Source organism: Cuculus canorus, chromosome 2 (genome assembly GCF_017976375.1).
Source record: "Cuculus canorus isolate bCucCan1 chromosome 2, bCucCan1.pri, whole genome shotgun sequence".
NCBI lineage: Eukaryota > Metazoa > Chordata > Aves > Cuculiformes > Cuculidae > Cuculus > Cuculus canorus.
This window is the reverse complement of record NC_071402.1, coordinates 111,683,913-111,703,548: the sequence shown is the minus strand read 5'-3', so window position 1 is coordinate 111,703,548 and position 19,636 is coordinate 111,683,913. Positions and strand designations below refer to the sequence as shown.

Here is a 19,636-nt window from a genome sequence, read left to right as displayed (position 1 = left end):
TTGTGACTAAAATTATTAACTAGGAATGTGATAAGTTAGGAGTCATTAGAAATGTGATTGAGTTTTGTCCTGAAAGGAAGCAGTTAACTCGCTCCAGGGTAAAGCCATCCTCTCTTCCAGCCCAGCGGAGAAGGCTTTCCTAGTTTTAGTGGCAGAAATGGAGTAAGTTTCCTTCTTTTTGACAGTCCCTTCTGACAGAACAAAGGAGAGGGAAAAAAAAAAAGTAGATGAAAGTTCATAGCAGGCATGTTGCAAAAATTAACAGATGGGGGAAACCTTTCTTATGACAATTGATATCAAATAATAGCAATAAATATTTCAGGGAGAATGAAATGCATAAGGAAAATGAACCAGTTTGCCTTCTCAATGAAAATGTTCAGTCTGTATTATATCTCATGTATATTATGACCCTCAGACTAAAAGAGAGAGGAAGGTGAGACACAAGTATATGCAGAATTACATGGAAAATGCTAGGATTTCCCAAAAACTGCAACAACAAAAAATATAATCTTTTTCTTTGATGCATTAATTGCACAATTTACATTTATATTGTGTGCATGACATTCCATCACATTGTTCTATTTTTTTCTCAAATTGGTTTGTTTTCTCAGCAAAGCTTGTATTGTTAACTGTGACTTGTCATTCATCTGAAAGTCCTTTCTAACTTCATGACTGATCTTTTCCACCATTGATTAAATCATATTTTAAAACATAATTTCACTTGGAATTTTGTAATTTTTCCAGCTGCCATTTCTTGTCTCACCAGCTTGCTGAGGCTATTTCAAATGTTTTAACTGGAAAATAATTCTCTTGAGACATATCACATAACTAAAAAAAAACAAAAAACAAACCAGAAGAGATGGAATAATTCTAGAAGAACATTTACTACTGGGTATCAAAAAATAGGTTAGTAGTATTCCAGAACAACAAATAAATGCATTGTTCTGTTCCTGGGACTCTTTTTGCAGGACATCACTAGGAGAGCTGGAGGTTGGGGTTTGTTTGCAAAACAGGTAGTTCCCCTTGGAAAAAGATCACATTATTTTCCAGGTAGAAAAAAAAAAAAGCAGTTGAGTACTGACCTGAAAAATGAGTTCTGTGAAAAAATGAGTGCCTAGAAGTAAGCTGCTATAAAAATAGTTCTTACCTCACAGTCTACCTCCATAGACACAGTATTTTACCTTTGGAATGGAGCAGTAGTTTTGGTCTGTAGTCCATAGCCTTTCTTTCTATTATTTTTTCCTTCCAGCTCTGAAAGAGGCCAGCAGTAACATCTGTTAGAGTTAAGATACAGTGCAGTGACTTTTCTGATACTGGAGCCCTGTAGCACATTGGCTATGCAGAAGCAAGGAGATAGGCTTTTCTGTCTACATGATCTATAACACTGTGCTACTAATTCAAGAAGAGTGAACTATTTTTAGAGGTTACCAAATGACTCAGAATAAAGAAGCAATTGTGTAACAGATGCAAAACTGATCATTCAGATCGTCTGTTAAAAAATGGGAAGGAATAAAAAAGAAGCAGGCTTCTTTAACAGCACCCCAAGTTAATTCAAACATGTTCCCGAATATAGAACCTTTGTTATCATGAGCTACAGCTGCTTTAAAAACCAAACAATTCCTTCCCCCATTCTGATGACAAGTATGATTTTTAGTGCAAGAGATTTATGCCAATGTTCAGTGTTGACTGCATTGCACATAGAGTTTTAAATCCCATTAAAAACTATTTATCTTATTAAATGAGGAATTTAACAGCATGCTTGGATAGTCAACAGCCAAAACCAGATCAGCAGTGTTTTCATTTACTAGGAAAAATGATAAAAATGATGATGACTGATTATATATTAAGTGTCAGCTCTGTCAGGATCATGGGCTTGAGATTTAAGTTTTAATATGATATTTCTCAAACCTTATTGATTTTCACTAGTTAAAATTCACAGGTTCCCTTTATAATGTTTCTGGAAATGTCACTGCCAACTCAACACCTGGAAAGTTTTGCATTTGAGTTGAAAAAATAAAAATTACTGCAGTGTTTACTCTAAAAAACCTGAGGCAAGCTAATAGCCTTAATATTTCAGCAGTTTTTCTATGGCAGTTTATTAGGTGCACTGCATGAGCTTAATATAGAGGGGTTTCATTACATAACAGGAAATAAGTAATTTTTAAAACTTAGCCAACATTGTATAACATTCTTGTAAAGATGGGTGGTAAAAATTAGGTGAAATTGGTGGCATGAATTCAGTAGGGCTTTGATTTCACTGCAGCTGCCAACATTCTACTTTCTTCTACCAGATGCTGGCTTCAGAGGGATATTGGTAGTGAAGTGACTCTTATTGTACTGTAAGATAGAGTAACCTGATGTGAGGTTAGAGGCACAGGATGGAGTCAGCAGTGGTTACCTTTGCATAGTTGGCTTTGGGGGGAAAAACAATGTAGGCAGAACAAACTAGAAACACTGGCAGACTAAAGGAGGGCATACCCTATTTTGGGCAAGATAAGGGCTGACGGCATATTGGTACTGGTTGAGTAGAGAGGTGGAAATTTTCCTGCTGTGTTGGATTTTTCAGGTTAATATGACGGTGTTCCTTCCTGCTTTTGTGCTAGAGGCCAGGTGTTGGAGAAGCTAAAGCTTTCAGGGCTGTGGAGAAGGAACAGAGCTGTGACAAGTTACTAGAGCTGATCTTAGTGAGCGTATACAGGTGAGTGTTTCTTGTATTTGTGATACAAATACAGAGAAAACTCTGCTAGTGAAAGGGAAACAAATTCCATTCCACTGTGATTTTTTTCTAGCTGGCTTTCCAACTCTAATGAATGAAAACTCATCTGGAGAAACACTAATTGGGTTTGACACCACAAACACAGCAGTAATGGAAGCAAGTTTCTCAGCTAGGCAATTTGATGATCTAACAAACTGTCCCAACGAGATTAGCTAGTTTAAGGTCTTGTGACATTACTCATTAGTTTTATAACACACTAATCTTTACAGTACACTTCCCAGTTTGATGTTGTATCTCCTTCTCTAGCTAAAGGCTCTATTCTTTCATATCGCTTCTTGTTAATTCATTGATAATCAGCAGCAAAGGAAAAAAAAAAATAGCACTCTTTACTCTGGTACTTTACTCTTCTCACAATGTCTCTGAGGATGTTCATTTCACATCAATGTCATTTTACTGTCAGTGGCAAGGTGACCAGATGAGCTGATCGAAAAGGCATCAGTAAGTATTTATAAACAGATATCTGGGACATTTGTCAATGCTGAAATTAGTTTTGTGCAAGAGAACTGGTCGAATATTATTGTATTTTCAGGAACGGTCAAACTGCAGGAGTGTAACAGTTGATTGCCTGGAGGAAGTATCAAAATTCTATGATTAGCAAGTTCTTTGTTCATGTCAGCACAGGAATTTGAAAAAGGCAAAAGGATCAGAATGTCTGGAGTTCCATGCTATATACATGAGTGTGGCAAGAAAAGAATAAAATGTATGTATCTGTAAATAATGTTGGACATGTTTAGACATCATTAGGATTGCACCAAAGCGTCTTATGTACATTATCAGACTTTAAAATCATCTACAATTCTTCTTCTGATCACTCTTACTGCTTTTTGTGATAATTCTTTATCCATGTGAGACGTTCAAAGTACATTGCCTTCACGTCTATCTAAAATAAAACTTTGTTGCTATTATACAATAACTGCATTTAACTGAAAGGGCAAATATTAGCTTCAGTTGAGGGACAGAGGAGTTGCAGGGAGAGAATGTGCTGTGCTACTCCTTTGCTCATCACAAAATTGTAATGTAGAAAAAAAGTGTTTCATATGCATAAATAAAAATCAACAAATGCATCTAACAGTATTTGTTTATCTTGGCAGTTCCACACATTTCTTCTTTTATAATGAATAGTAATATGAGAGTAAATATCAATTCCTGTCTTTCAAGAATTAGAAAGTTTCAACCATTAATGTGTGCCATCCACTGCGTAAATGAACTGCGTAAAGTATCATAGGAAAAGCTGTTCACAAATGGAGCATTTCTCAGTTTGGAAATACTTTGTTCTATACTGTTTTATTTAGGCTATAACTATAAATTGAAATCAGCCACTAAAAAAATTAGTTTACTTTGCTAAATCACACTGTTTTCTTTTGCTACCCAGCTAATCCTGGTAAGGCAAAAAAATGGTTAATAGGCAATCTGTAAGATCTTACAAGATGGCATTTGGAAATCCTGCAGTCGTATTAGTCATTAGCCATGACAATATTCTGCCATAAGGCAATGAGTCAGATGATTGATTAGAGAACCTCATCATGATATACCCTCCGGCATCAATACGGAGAAAGGGAAAAGGGAAAGGAGAAAGGAGAAAGGAGAAAGGAGAAAGGAGAGAGTGCATGGGGCACAGGAGAGAGAAACACAGAGGAATAGAAGGGTGATGAAAGTTTGAAACAACTTAAGTTTTAGATGTAAAGGGTAACGGAAGTAATGGAGAAGAGGCAGACAGCATAAATCTTGAGGACCGACAAGGTGTGCTACCCTCATGCTTTGTGAGTGAAGTCCCGTATCACCGGAAAATCTAATTTTCCTTGCACACATTGCATGGCATTCTGCTCTAGACATGAGGCAGCTGTCAGCCACCTTCCTCACAATTGTTCAATAAAAGTTGTGGAGAAGATTGGCATTGAAACAATGTCTGTTTTTAATTCAGCCCATTTTCTCAGATGGATGTGTGGATATGTATGGCTTTACCAGCTATCATTGTGTTTGCTGAGGAGTGTCAGCAAAACAACCACGAGTGCACAGAAGCTGACAGAAGGCCTACAGGGGACACTGGAGAAATGCTCACCCTTGAAAAAATTGCTGGGCCCTGCAATTAAAAGGGAAAAGCTCTGTTATTTAGAGGCTTGTAGTGCTTTTACCAGTGGTCATACTATGACTCCCCTGCAGCTGCTTTGGAAATAAGCACACCACTTTGGGCTGTGAAGCTCAGGTATGCAAGGCTGGGTGCCTGCCTCATCTCTGCAGTCAATCCCAAAAAGCTGCCAGCTCCTGGTAGGCGAAAGGCAGGATACAGAAAATACAAGTATTGCAGAAATACTAAGAATGACAGACACAAGAAGAATTCGCTTGTACAGCTAAGATTTTACTGCAGCACTTATTTCTTTCAAAATTCATCTCCCTAACATGTGCTTTTCTCCTTAGTGGGGTAGGATGACTTAAGGACCTTTGCCATATTTCCAAGTCTCTGGGTCTGTCTTGGTTTGTCCTGAATCAAATTCATCTAGGTCCTCCTGGGATGCACAGTTCTATCAAAAATTGGTCAGCTTTGTAATTTTTCTCCTGCAAGTTTAGTACCATTTGTCCAATATACTTGTATTATAAACAGAGGTGCTTGTGCCTTTAAGGCAGGGGAGATATTAGTAAGATATTCTCCATGAAGGCATTATCTTTTGAGGGGTTCACTGGCTTTCTTGATCTGCAGCTTCTCCTAGGCATTTCAGGAAAGAGGCTCCCAGTTTTGTTTATATTTATAGGAAAGTGATTATGTGAAAAGCTGATCTGTTGGGGTTTTTTTGGCTTATTTTCTAAGTATTCTGATTTGTATGAAAATACTCTGCCTGTGATAAACACTTACTATAACTACTTTATAAATCAAAATGAATAATTTATTGTTTGTGCTTTTAAAAATTGTGTTAATCAATACCAAACATTTCAAAAGAATACATACAGATGATATTATTGGCAAATAAGATTGCGGCTGAGATCAATGTAAAATTCCCATCATCTTCAATGAGTCTCTTTTCAGACTGGAATGTAGGATGTTACATTTTTACAGACTACCATTACATAAACTCCTAATGATGGATAGTCCTTTTGCCAGAATTACTATAGCCACAACAAAGATCAGAAGAAACAGGTGTGAAGAATAAACAAAGGCACTAGGAAACGGGTTAAAATGCTCAGTTATCAATTAAATAAAAGGCAGAATCAGGATCAGAGCCTTATTTGAAGTCAGGACCTGGCTCCTGCTAATGATGTCGCTTCACATGCAGCTTTCTCAGGTGATGCATGGCTCATCGTTCTTGGGCTGTGGAGATCCCATATAGCGTTTAACAACAAAATCAATTTTAAGAACAAGCTTCATCAGATTACTCCCCACTGCCACTAATTACTTTTCATAGTGGCATCTCGCCTTTCTCTCTGCCCTATGCCCATGCTTATGAAGCAGTTCCCCTCTGTCATTTACTTCTGCAAGACGTGAAGCTCTTCTGACATTGACAGAAAAGGTAAGATCAAGAGAATGCTTCATGCCTCGTGCTCATATAATCAGTGGATCACAGGGCCATGTAATACAGTTATAGATTTGAAATAAGGCTCCTGTTCACCATGCCTGACTTGTTTTCAAATTGTTTGATAACACTTTTCTTCTTTGTAAGGAACCTCAGAGCGCCTCTGTCTAACTCCTTACTGGAGGAATGTGGTGATACAAACACATTTAATGATCTTAAACAACTAGAGTTTCTTAACATAAATATTACAATACAAATATTGTTGAAAGCTACATAGTATAAGGATAATGCCATATATCATTAAAATGCATTTATCTTTTAATTGTCATATTAATCAGTTGATTCTGTGGGCTGTAAAGTTTTCATGAGTTTGGGCTGCATTAGGAATGGGCCATTAAATAGTAACTGCAAACCCTCATGCCACTTATTAAACTGTGAGTAATTTTACCTATTCTGACATTATTACCAAGCTTCTCCAAATGTTTTAATATCTTTGTATAAAGATTAGCTCAAACGTTTTATTATGTTTTTGTCTTGCTCTGTGATGTCTCATATCTTTTGTGCAAGTGCTATTATTAACAGTCAAGTACATGAAAAAGTCCAAGGACTACATAATTTTATTTGGAGTACAATTCCTGGATAACACTGGAAAATGCATAGGCTTTCTAGATGAATATGTCTAAACATAGAAACTATATTACAGGGAAAGAATTGGCAAGATTAATGGCTACTGTGGTTCATTATTCACTGTATTTTAAAGAAGATTATCCGCAATGTGAACCATCAACAAATAAAACAGAGGTTAGGGTCATTGTCCAATCTTCTGAGAGCATACAGAGCATCTCTTATGCTGTTCAAAGGACTTTTTGCGTGTGTGCATTCTATTGAATCTCAACAGGACTGTCTTGAAATTTCTTGATGGGCATCTAAATGTGACTGAGGATCATAATCTGGCCCCATGTGAAAGTCTGACATTCTCTGCTCAAAATGTCAGGATGCTCTGAATGTAAACTTATATATCCTATAGATATCTTAGTCCAGTGCTCTTGACCCTGGAGTCAGCAACAAAAGATGAACAACTGCAACACCCACAGAAAAAAGATGAATCTTGAGAAAAATGGACTTCAGGAGCACAGTAAAAAATAGGCACTGAGCAACTATACTGTATCTAAGGGCAAACGGTGAATCCCTGAATCACATGTTGATTAAAGATGGAATTGCACAGAAGTAGCCAGGTTTTTTTCAATGCTGAGGAAAGGAAAGTTATTATAGAAATGTTATTCTGAGACCTACTCTCTTCCTGCATCTGTCCCTTTTTCTTCCATCTCTGCTATTTGTTAAATTTCTGCCAAAAGCCTGCCTGCCCTACAAACCCTGGCTTCTAGCTATAGATTTAAAGAAATAATAGGAATGGTTTATACTTTTTGCTTCCTAATGTACTCCTAATAACTTTTTGTAAGATACCCAGCACGCAAGACAACATTAAAGAGAATGGAAGGACGAATTTTCAGTTCCTTCTAGTGTTTTTTATAAACTACAGAACATCCTCTGATGTTAGGGAGTTTCATAATTCACATAACTGAAGTGCTGATGACTAGCAGCCCTGGAATTAGATCTTAACTGAAGACAATAGGATGATCACATAGTTTACTCTGTGGGCCTTGGATCAGGCCCTGAGAAATCTTTTTTAAAGTTTTTTGCTGTGTGGAACCACATAGTTGCCATACTCATCAAGAGGTGTTCAAAAGCAGATCAAGGTATGGTTTTCATCTCTCAGGATTTTCTCACAGCTGGAGCGACATTGTATTGTTGTGTTGTACTGAACTTTCAAGAAACTTTTAAGTAATACATCTCTGGGTTTTTCTGTGACACTGTAAACTGATTAGTAATTTAAAGTATGTAGTATTAAAAAGAAAACAAACTGAATTGGAAAAAGAACAGGCTTTTCTTACAAGAAGGCAAATTTTCTTATCTTTTCTACCAGCAGATGAGCAGTAGGGCTTAATATAAAGGCAACACAGAGGTCAATGGCTCTGGCAAAAGAATCTTCATCATCCCATGCTTGGTTTAAGCAAATATGTCATTCACAGCTAGCTAACCAGTGATACATGACAGGATGTGCTTTTGTCCCTTTTGGGACTACACCCCTATCTGGATAATGTATATAATTGCAGAGATATTGGCTCCCACCTTACTAACAAGAGAGAGGCATAAAAGAGAACTTCCCTTGGAATGGCAGGAAATACATTTTTACACACACAAAATCCTCATAATCTTAACATTAAGTTTCCTAGCCAGCAAATAGGGTAAGAGTAGCCACGTTTTTTAATTAACCCCTTTTTTTCCCTGTGGCTGTCGGTAAATTTACATTTGGCTGTGAGAATCCAATTTGTGTTGGCAGCACAGGCATGAGACATGTACAGCTTGTGCAGATTGCAGCCTGTATCAGTGCTTAAATAGTAAGCTCTGAATTTCATTGCTAGGCTGTTCAGTGCCCCCACAATGTCTTTCAAAGTCTTCTAGGCTCTGGCTTATTGTATTACCTTTGTCAGTCTGAAGTGCAGTAATTTATATTTGTCACGACTGCCCTTCATCTGGTGTGGTGCAACCTTGGGCTTTTTTGTCTTGTCTTTTTTATCAGTGGAGGAGTTCCGTATTTTGAATAATTAAAACCACATCAGTAGTTGATCTTGGTGATAGAGCATTCAACACTAAGATGTCTTATGTAAAGGCCACATGTTTTTACTTCTACTATCTCACTTGCTTGAACTAGATTAAAAAAATGTTGTCAAGAAAAATTAAAGATAATAATAATACGCATTATTATCCTGTTTACTACATGCTGCTAATATAGAGAGATTTAGATTTCTCCTGAGGAATGATTTGATGTATATTTGTTTTCAATTAAATTTGCATATGCCGCTTTAAAGAGAAAGATACACTATCTCTCTCTCTATTTGCTTTCACTGAGGAGGGAATAAAAGTTGCATACTTCTCCCCCTTTGCTGCATCACTGCAGGAGAACCTTGTATTGTGCATCATAAAGAGACTGGGAAGCTGGGTAATTAATCATGAGCTTTTATGTAATAGAAAGTTTAAAATTCATTAGCTTTATATCAGAGTGAGTGTTACGAGGGAGAACATGTTGTGAATGAGAGGGAGAGCCTTATAATTAAGGAAGTGTGTAAATAATAATGAAAATCATTAGTGCCATTCAGTTTGTAAGAATGTCATAATGTAATTGGAGCATTAAAGTGAAATTTGCGATGACAAACATTAACGATACAAAAGACAGAAAATGTGGTTATCTTTAGTTTGACAGATAATGTCAGCTTTCTTGCAGGGCCCAGATGGTGCACAGAAAAATGTTATGAACAGTTTTATTTTAATATTTTTATGATGTGATATTTGGGAATACAATGTCACAAACACACAAGGAGGTTTGCATTTGTGAACCAATAGTGCCTTGCAGAGTACAGAGTCCAATGCTGAGCGACTGAAAAAAATACATAGGGAAAGACTTGTCATTGATGCAAGATTGTTGTTGCAACAAAGGTGAGGTGCAGTGTAGCACTGTATTATGAGGCTGTTAAGTTTTTAAGTTTTCTGTCTGTCTCTGGGTAGGCACATTGAATCTTTCTTTCCTTTTTAAAAAAAAAATAAGAGAAGGGGAGGGAGAAAAGGAAGAAAATGATTTAATAATTATGCGGGAAATTATATGATGCTAAAATTGTACCATGTTCTGCTCTTTCAATGAAGGGACCTTCTACAGTACTGTGTATTGCAAAGGCTATAATTTTAGGGCGTGAAAAAATGTAGATTCCAAACAAAGAAAAATTTAAATATGTCTATTGGATAAAGCAAGTCGAAACAAAAAGAAGGCAGCTGGAGAAAATTTGGAGGAACTGTACTATTTTAAGGCAGTGACTGAGAAATAACTATGCTTAAGACTCTGAGACTCGAAAGGTCAAAGACCTCAAAGTGCTGAAAACCTTACAGGTCTTTGCATTCTGTCCACGAAGTACAGAGTTGTGGGATTTCATACTTTGTGTTGAACGGACCTAATTTTTACATAAGCAGTCATTCATTCTTTAATCCCTTTTTTGCAGCCCACTAGCCAACACAAGTTGATTCCACAGTGTTCAAGAGAAACCCTGCAAATTGCTAAGCTGATACTAAATCAAACTCATATTCTGCTAAGAGTCTTAGAAAATGAACAGTGGTCCCAAATGAGTGAAAAGGGAGAGAGGTGAGGGTGTGCTGAAAAGCAATATGCTCTACTCACAGTTAAGGGGCACGTTCTAAGGTTGTAGTGGCAGGCAGATGAGAGAATAAAGAGCCCATTGGGCCAGCGCAATGTAGCAATGCCCATATTTTATCAAATTATTATCTCAGTAGGATTTTAACATACAGCTCTTGAAAAAACTCTAAGACTCCCCAGTTGCATTACAAAGGCCACATTTTTGCTACTTCTATCACCCCTGACAGAACCTGAGCCGGTTTCTGAAAGACACGTAGCAGGAATTATTCTCTGCTTAATGTAGGGCTGCAGCTGCTGTGGGGTTTTTTGGTAGGACGGTCCTAAGTAGAGTCACAGTGACTATGCTAAATTAGAGTCATGTCTGTGCTTTTCCCAGTCATTATTATTGAGCATAAACAAAACTAACATGATGCTACATAAACTGTAAAAAAGGTGCTGTCAGGTATGTTGCTTCTAGTAGTTTGTGAAGGGCTGTTTTTGCAAAGCATGATTTAGCACAGGTTGTGATTTTTGTTTTAGTTTAATTTCATTTTTTCAGGTTGCTCCTGCTCTTTATCACATCTGCACACTGTTTTATACATAAAGCACAATGTGGCTTTAAAGGGGCCAAATACTTCATCTCATGTGGACTATGAGAGGAACTGATCTGCCAGCAAATTATGTCATGCTTTTAACTCCCTCTGCTGTGGACAGTTTCCCCATATCCTCTTGATCAGTGTTCATGACCAATGTTTGCTGTTTGCTGCTTCTCTAACTGAACAGGTTAATAAAGCTGAGGGAAAAGGGGTAGGCACAGATAGTCACCATTTTACAGAATAAGAGCTAGCCTTTCTTTTCTTTACCTTTAGTACAATTCCAACCTTTATATCTATTTGTGTATAGATTACAGATTTTGAGTATTAGTCTGTCTTCCGCTGGGTTTATCCTTGTTTAGGTAAGGCATATTTTTTGCAGACTTCTCCTTTAATTATTCCCGGTACAACAGTGTTTAAGATTTGGCTATCCACAATACTAGCAGCCATACGGTCGCTAGTCTATATAGTTTTTACCCTCTCTAGTCTCAGTCAATATCTCTATTAACGTAAGTGGGAACGACCTTAGCAAAGACAAAGCCCAGACTTCTTCAACAACTTGACTTTGGATTGGGGATCCTAGAAAAGCAATAATTTCCTAGCCTCTTTTTAGTAACATACTGAACTCTATCACAGTTGCACCCACATGAAGTCTGAGGCGAAAGCAGCCGTACAGAATTCAAGACGAGTGCCATTCTCTCTCTGGGAGGTCATCAGTTGGCTTCTTCTATATTATAGTTCAAATGCAAGTCAATATTTAGGCATCATGGGTGGCAGGAAGGTTTGAAGTCCCAGGGTTAATATATGTCTGTATTCTGCTCATTAGAGGTCAGTGCTGTGGCTTCGTGGCCAATGTGAGCCTCAGAGCATACTTCAGTGAGTTAGGGTAGGCTGCAGGAAAGGAACACATCCAACTTACACGGATGCTGTGGCCAGATCCTTTATGTAGCTTCTAACACAAGAAGTTAAACGCTATTTTAAAAAAAAAAAAAAAAAGGAAAACTGAAAAATGGTATCTGGTGCCAATGAGTATCAACATACTAGTGTGGTATCACATTATTTATGAAAAATACCTGCAAGGTAGGTCTGGGAGCCTTCTCTTAAACTGTTACATTAAAAATATGCATTTCAGAGAAGACGAGACGTTCTAGAACCAAAAGTTGATACGACAATCTGTTTAGGGAAATTTCAAAGGGAGAAATTGGTAGTTGGTGACTACGCTGGATCACAGGGGCTCACTGGCACGGCAAGCCTTCTTTTCTTCACCTTCAAATCATTTGTCAACTTCCTTCTCTACAGTTTCATATGGTATCCCATCTACACAGCAGCACCACTTATTTAACAGACATTGCATTGGATTGCACTTGTGTGCCCTGACCAAAATACAGAACAGAGATGTGCTGAAAATGATCAAGACACAGACTCCTCGTTGCACAAAATAAATAGTTGAAATGAAATACCTTAAAGCCCGTATGATTGTTCTCTGTCTACTTACAGCTGGGACAGTGGTCTGCTATAAAGTATACTGGTGTTGCTTCTGAGTGTTAAACCAAGCCTGCAACTCCATAAGCACGTTTACTGCTATTCTTAATATTGCTCTGGCAGGATTTCTAGAAGGTAAATGAGGATTTCTGTCAAGTTTGCTTCTTTCTTTCTTCCCCTCTGTCGTTGCCTGGCTCCACTTGCTCACCCAGGAAGTTCCCTAGCTCCCCAGCTTCCCCTCCAGGACACTTTAAGGGCAGACGTAGGTCTAGGGATGGTTTAGCAGTGAGAGAAGCACCATTTACTTTTGAAAGCCTGTATTACCCACAACTTACCATCATAACCAAAGCTTTTCTGCTTTCTAGGTGTGCTGGGAGGAAAGCTATGCTTTTAGACTTTGATTTAGACAAAGAGCTGCAATAAAGACATTCCTTGGTTAGCTCTTGATGGGAAACTCCTTTGTGCTAGTGAAGTTGTTTGTGATTCTTATAGCTCGTATGCCAAGGACTCTAACTACCTTCCTGCAGATGCTGTATTTGTCATATGTCTCCTTAGAGCCACACTGCTTGTAAGCCAAGCAATTCCTGGGCTCTTAGGTGACCCTGAGCTGTTGGATTATTAAAGCTCGTAAATCCTGTTGAAAGACTCTGGAATTTCCTCAGCCTGATTTCTTCCCTGCAGTACTCTAATATGTGTAGGTAGTGCACATTCCCCACAATGAATCACAGATCTCAAGATAACCAACTTACGATATTCCCTGCTTGGGACTCTCCCTCCTCCTCTTTTTCTCATCATTTTCTCTCTGGCCCATCCTAACTCCACAGCTCACAACATTCTTGCTGACTCTCCTTACTGCTCCTTTTCTTCCTCACCACTGCATGCTTTGTCTCTCTGCCCTAATGTGCACACTGCACATACATATTAAAAAAAATGCCACAATGCTGTTCCTACATCAGACGCGTGCTTCTGTCCAGAGCAACTGAGAGCTGCCCGCTGTAATTTCTAAACCTGTCATAGCTCTTTGAATGTTGTCTGCAATATGACTGAGTCAGAAGGACACCAGGATGAGTCCTCTCTGTGACCTTTGGTCTACTTCGGATCATCTCTTTTGAGCTGTCAGCCACCCTTTAAAAGCCCACAAAACAGTTCTCTGTCCCTCCAAGACTGTAACCTGGAAGTCTCCTATCCTCCTGCCTATAAACATAAGTAAAGGAAAAGCCTACAACAGGAGAGACCATTTGCACCAACGCTAGCTGTCAAAGCTAGAGTTCAAATTCCTGCTCATTTACTTTTGAGAGTCACTGCTGAGCAAGAAAACTGCAGTTTCTGGTCTTAGGGGGGATCGAATGACTTTTTTGGGGTGGGAGGGTGGGGTAAGGAACTCGACACTGGAAAATCCTTTTCAAGATACACAGATAAGGCACATCAAACACTCTGGGATTTCTAAAAGAAACTAAGAGGGGATTTGAACTGTCAAACACGGAGAAATCATGCTTTGCCTTTAGTAGGAAAAAATACCTTCCTCAACCCCTCTAGCAACAGATTATATTTTTAAAGGGTTGTTCATTGATCATCCTCCAAAGAGAGAGCCTTAGATTTAGGTACCTGATCTTAATCCTAATGAAGTCCATTGTAAAATTCTTAATGACTTCAATGTGATTAGCATAAACCTTCATTTTTTATATCAAATCTGAGCTATCGGTACAGGCTGTACACAAATTGCTTGGTTAGTTCTCCTTTACTTGTGATGTCGTAGCTGGAATAAATATTTCAGTTCTTCTTGAGAAGTTTTCGAAACTAGAGAAATTTGGCTATATTTACATATTGTAAAGTGTAATTTTAAATAGAACAGCAGTATTTTGAAGCCCATCTAAAAATTATGCATGATTAATTTGTTTGTAATGTGTAGGACATTCAAAAGGAAAAAAAGTTTAAAAATAAAAAACCAACTAAGACTGATTTCTTTTAAACAAGATTATGATAAAATACATCAACAGCTTATCATACGGTTGTGCCTCAGTCTGAATCATTTCATAACTCGAAAATACACTAGACTTTATATGCTAGCTTTATTTCACTGAAAAATAACTAGAGGCAGAAGAAATGTGCAACCAGTCATGCAAGCTTTTATGAACACTGCATGCCTGCTATTACAGGAATCTCCTGTGATTGCAGAACCGCATGAAGCTCTGTATGTTTGTCTGATTTCACATATTTCCAGTCTGGTGTCAGTTTTTGAGAGCCCACTTAGGTTTTCTTGATTTCTAAGTGAAATTGAGGTAACAGTTAGAAAGTGTGCTTGAAGTGGACGAGCAACACAGTCTGTTGTCATGCTTCAAAAATACCTTCAGCTGAAGTGTTTGGTGTTGCCTATTGGAATTTAGTGATCACAGAGCACATGTATGCTTATCTGCTATGGGGTGGTCCTATTATGCAAGGGCACTTTGCAAGACAAGAGTCCTAGAAAGCATGTACTGGGAGTTAATGAAATGTTTTATTCAAGAAAGTATTTGGAGAAGTAAGTGTTGTGTCTCCACCCCTTCCCCCCCACTCCCCAAAGTCCGGCTATTCCACAGACATAAAAAAGTGTCAGAGGTCTGAAGAGTTTATCAAATTCTGCCTCTGCTTAAACAGAGAGCTTCTGCTGGTTTCCATGAGGCTTAAATGGACGATTATCCCCGTGCGTGTTTACAAATTAGCACAGGCAGAAGCAAACCATTGCCATGGTCCCCCACCCCTTAGATACAATGATTGTGCAATGACTGTGATTTTTGTTTCTGCAAAGAAAATTTCTGAAGAGAGATGTAGGAATATTCCGTTAGGATCATATCTGACTCCAAGAAGGTGTGAAGTGACTTCTCAACAAAGGGAGACAACTTCACCTCTTTGCACATGCTGTGTTTGATGCTGCTCATCATTCTAAGTTGAAATGCATCCTGATATTGGGCTGCTATCTTTTTTATTTTTTTTTCCTGAATATTTCCTTCAGTGTTGCTGTTGCTGGCATCTTTCAGCATTTGGTAACTTGCCCCAGGCACATCCTACCTCACAGTGAACTGCCACGGTTACAGCTTGGATGAATTTTTATCTACTTACAGATCTGACGTATAGCTTCGACGCTTCCCACTCTGAAGAAACTCCAGTATCACCCAGGGTGGGAGACAAGCTGTGGACACACAGCTGTTCTGTATGTCTAGTGACTGGAGTGAGGTTTTGAAACATTCATTCCCGTCACACCCTCTCCCCTTTGCAGGTGAGTTACAAGTCGTTTAGTGAAGGCATGAGTGAGTACTGTTTTCATGTCCTGATGCAGCCTGCATTGTAATTTGGCTATGTACCCTACTTCGGAGGGAAGGGACGATGTCCAGCAGCCAGGTGAGGTCCTCTGCATTTCAGTGCATGTTCAAAACAGTTTTGATAGCTATTCTGGAAAATGAGCTTTGGTTCACAGCAGATATGGCAGAAAGAAACACATCAAAAGCAAAGAACTGATCCTTCTGTTGCCAGCCGCAGCACGCTAGTGCCATTTATAGCCTTTCTGCCAGTCTTTTTGCTTTAGGATGCAACTTGTAGGACACAGTCTGGTGATATATTAAATAATGAAATTCAAAGGAGATGGAGCCACATGTGACCGTCCTAGGAGTAAGCCACATCAGGAGGTGCGTTAGCAGAACAGGTTTTGGTGTGCCTGGCTGAGTGTCTCTGATCACTTGAGGGGTGAACCAGAAGCCTGCTAACGCATACCCTGTTGTGGTTCACTGCTCACTGTGTTCTTCCAGTCTGTTTCCAGTCAGCGTTCCCTGGTAAAAACAAGCATTCTGAGGAGAAAGAGGGAATCCAGGGGTGCCAGGATAATACCTACTAAGGCAAATGTGTGTATACTCCCCAAGCCTTCTATATATTTGTTTCAGTGTTTGACTGGTATATGAGTTCTTCTACATTCGCTAATTGTGACAAACTGTCTTTCGTAACAAGGGTTTTCTGAAAGTTCATAATAAAAAAAGTGCATTTTTAATTGCACAGTTTAAGTAAGAATTGTCTGTTTGTGGGAGTTGTGTTATTTGTATCGCTGTAGACATAAATGATCACTATATTTCATAGTACCTTGCTGCCTTGTACTTATTGACTGTTTATTTTTCATCTATAGGATTACTAATTGCAGCTAGTACCAGACACTTCTGTCTCCTTTCAGGTTATTGTAGTAAAGGGCATTGTACCAGATGCATGGTTATTCACAGAGCATGCATTTCCAGCAGCTGAATTGCTGGATCTGCTCTAAATGATCTATGGCAATTACATTTGGCGTTGTACAGCTATAATTTTACTGCATATTAATAGCCACCTAGCAAAGAGGTAAATGCCCTTTCCTCGGCTGGGTGCAGAATTAATGCCTGAATATATTCAATTGGGTAAAACGAAGCTCATTTTTTAAACGGGTAGCAGGAGTTTTACGTATTGGAAACGCATGTGCTTGTGAAATGTCTGATTCCCTGTGCCTTGACGGTGTGCAGTGAGGCCCCTGGAAAAATATCATCAGGCCAGATCCTAGATGGAGACATGCTGGGAAGAGGGAGGGGAGAGGGAAGGGGATCATGTGCCCCATTTTAAGTGGCTCATCTGCTGCCACCCAAAATCTGCTGCAGTCTTTATCATTTTACCCCTTTCTGCAGCTTGGCCGATCAGTGCGGATGCTGTCAGGTTCCACCAGCAAAAACAATGATTAAAACCATCCTCCCCAGACCTTCCCTAAAGCTGTCCCCTGGAGTCAGTGGCCCATTTTCTCCCCTCTTTTTCTTGGGAGGGACGGAGGAGTGGGTGGAAGCAAATAACAAGAAACCGGAGATTAACGAGCCTTCTCCTTATTAGCGCTGCTCGGGGGCTTTGTCTCCGCTATCGGCTGGGGATGGGCTGACGAGGGAGGGCCTGGGGGGGGGGGGGGGAGGTGTGCGAGGAGCCGCACGGACAGACCGACACGCAGAGATAAGACAGACAGAGATAGCTGGCGGTCTGTGTCCGGGTGGGGTGAGGTGAGGCGGGGATGCTGGGCTGGGCAAGCAATGGCCGCGGAGCCAAGGGCTGCAGGAGAAGCCAAGTCAGCCCCAAAGCGGAGCGGCGGTAGCATTAGTGAGCTCAAAGCGCGGAGCCGGCGAGGAGCGAGACGCGGCGGCGGCCCGAGGCGCACCACGCTGCGTGGGCGGGGAGAGAGAGGGAGAGAAAGGGAGAGGGAGAGCCTGGCAGACAGGCAGTACAGCTGGGGAGCGGCACATAAAGGAGAGGCAGAGAGCGAGAGGAGCCAGCCCGAGCATCGGGAAGGACGCGGCGGAGCGGGGAGAGGCGGCCGGAGGGTCGGGGGCAGCGCGCCCGAGCAGCGCAGCGCGGCGGCTGCTCCTCCCGAAGAGGAGGAGGAGGAGGAAGAAACCATGTCTTTGAGGAAGACAGGCACTTTACTGTAACAGCAGCAGCGTTATCTGCAGCCAAATAAACAAACCGGCCAACCAAAAATACCAAACAAACAAACAAACAAACAAAAATAACCCGAGCCACCAAGACGCTGGGGGCAGATCCCGTTTGCAGGCCAGGTAAAAAAAGAAAAAAAAACCAAAAAACCAAAACCAAAATATAACAAAACAAAAAAAAAAGCCAAAGCAGAATCTGTAGACATTTGTGTGGCGTGGTGTTCTTTGTTGTTGCGGTTTGTCTTTGTTTTGTTTTGTTCTATTCCTTCCAGCATGTGTCTTTTGTCCTGTCGTCGGAGTCGTTCGCCCTTATCCCATTTTTTCCTCCCCATCCCATTCTTCCCCCACCCCATCCCATTCTTCTCCCCCTTACCCCCCCCCCGCCGTGATCTTTTAATTTTTGAGGTCAGGGCGGCTTGAGCATGTGAAGCAGGAGAGGGGAAATAAGAGCTGTGCATGGAGCTGGGGCTTGCGTTTATTACACGCGATGTGCAATTATTTATAGCAACTGCAGGATTCCGGCTCTTAAGATGTGGTATTTACCAGAGGGGGGAGGGAAAAAGGAAAGGGGGTGAGGGAGGGAGAAAAAAAAAAGATCTTATTCATAGTCTTGATAGTCTAGTGGGGCAGGATGATAGCGGTGCTGAAGCCGGAGCGTGGCACGGGATCGCGGAGCGGCGGGGTGGAAGGCAGGTACGGCTGAAGGGAGGTGCGGGGTGGTCGGAGCTCCGGTTGTGGGTGCCCTCGCCTTGTAGCCGGTGTCCCGAGGCCGGGATGGGGTGGGGGGGTGGTGGTGGGGGGAAGCTGCGGGAGGAGGTCTCCCGGAGGGCGTTTTAGTTAAAATATATTGAACTATTAAAAAAAAAAAAAAAAAAGCCTAAAGTTTTACTCGCTGATTTGTGAACGGCACCGAGGGGGTGCGCTTTAAAAAGCCGTGCTTCGCTGGAGCTGGGGAAGCTTAAGCTTGTTTGACTGGCATTGTTCTTAAGGGTGGCGATGGGAGGGTATCGGGTTTACTTGATGCTTCCTTAGCATTCCCTCTTTTGCATGCAGTGAGGAGGAGGATCACAGCCCAGGAGCTGAGGTCACATCGTTAGGTATCCTGACCGTCTCTTTTAATGGAAAAAAAAAATTAGTTCATTTTACTCTTTTTAGTGTAATTCTGCTTACTTGTGTGCGCGTTTCAGCGGTGTCTCTTGCAGACCTCATCCCGGCGTGCTCATCCAGTGTAGCCATTGCGCAGTCTTGTTTAATTGTTGTTACTTTTTTTTTTTTGCATTCATTCTCCGTTTCAGCCGGGGAGAGGGCGGCACACGCTCGGATTTCGGGTGCATTTCTCTGTGTTCGGTGTGTCTTTGAGCCTCTGCTCTCCCCTCCCGTCTCCGCGCCTCCAGGTGTGCGCGGTTTGGCTTAAACTCATCCCTCTGTCGTGTGTGACATCGCTGTAAATGTGCCAGGAGGGGAAACAAAGGCGTTAAAGAGCATTTGTTGATCTCCTGTTTGACTTCTGTACCATTGCGCTGAGCTAGATGCATGCCTGGTGTGCGTTCTTCTCAATGGCATATGTAGATTTTAGGCAAGTACAA

The 19,636-nt window shown here is 40.5% G+C and overlaps 1 protein-coding gene across 5 annotated transcripts in view; it reads left to right on the top strand.

Moving 5' to 3' along the window:
* The window catches only part of ARPP21 (cAMP regulated phosphoprotein 21), a 199,114-nt gene that overhangs the window by 38,999 nt on the left and 140,479 nt on the right, over positions 1 to 19,636 (top strand). The window contains exon 1 of one of the 5 annotated variants that reach the window (XM_054059276.1): positions 15,824 to 15,847. The exons of 1 other annotated variant lie outside the window; for it this stretch is intronic. The gene's annotated coding sequence lies outside the window, so the exon portion shown is untranslated. Of the gene's footprint in view, positions 1 to 15,823; positions 15,848 to 17,843; positions 18,174 to 18,606; positions 18,744 to 19,004; positions 19,148 to 19,636 lie in introns of those variants that run through there. 3 more of the 5 variants (XM_054059269.1, XM_054059271.1, XM_054059270.1) reach the window with 3 other exon arrangements.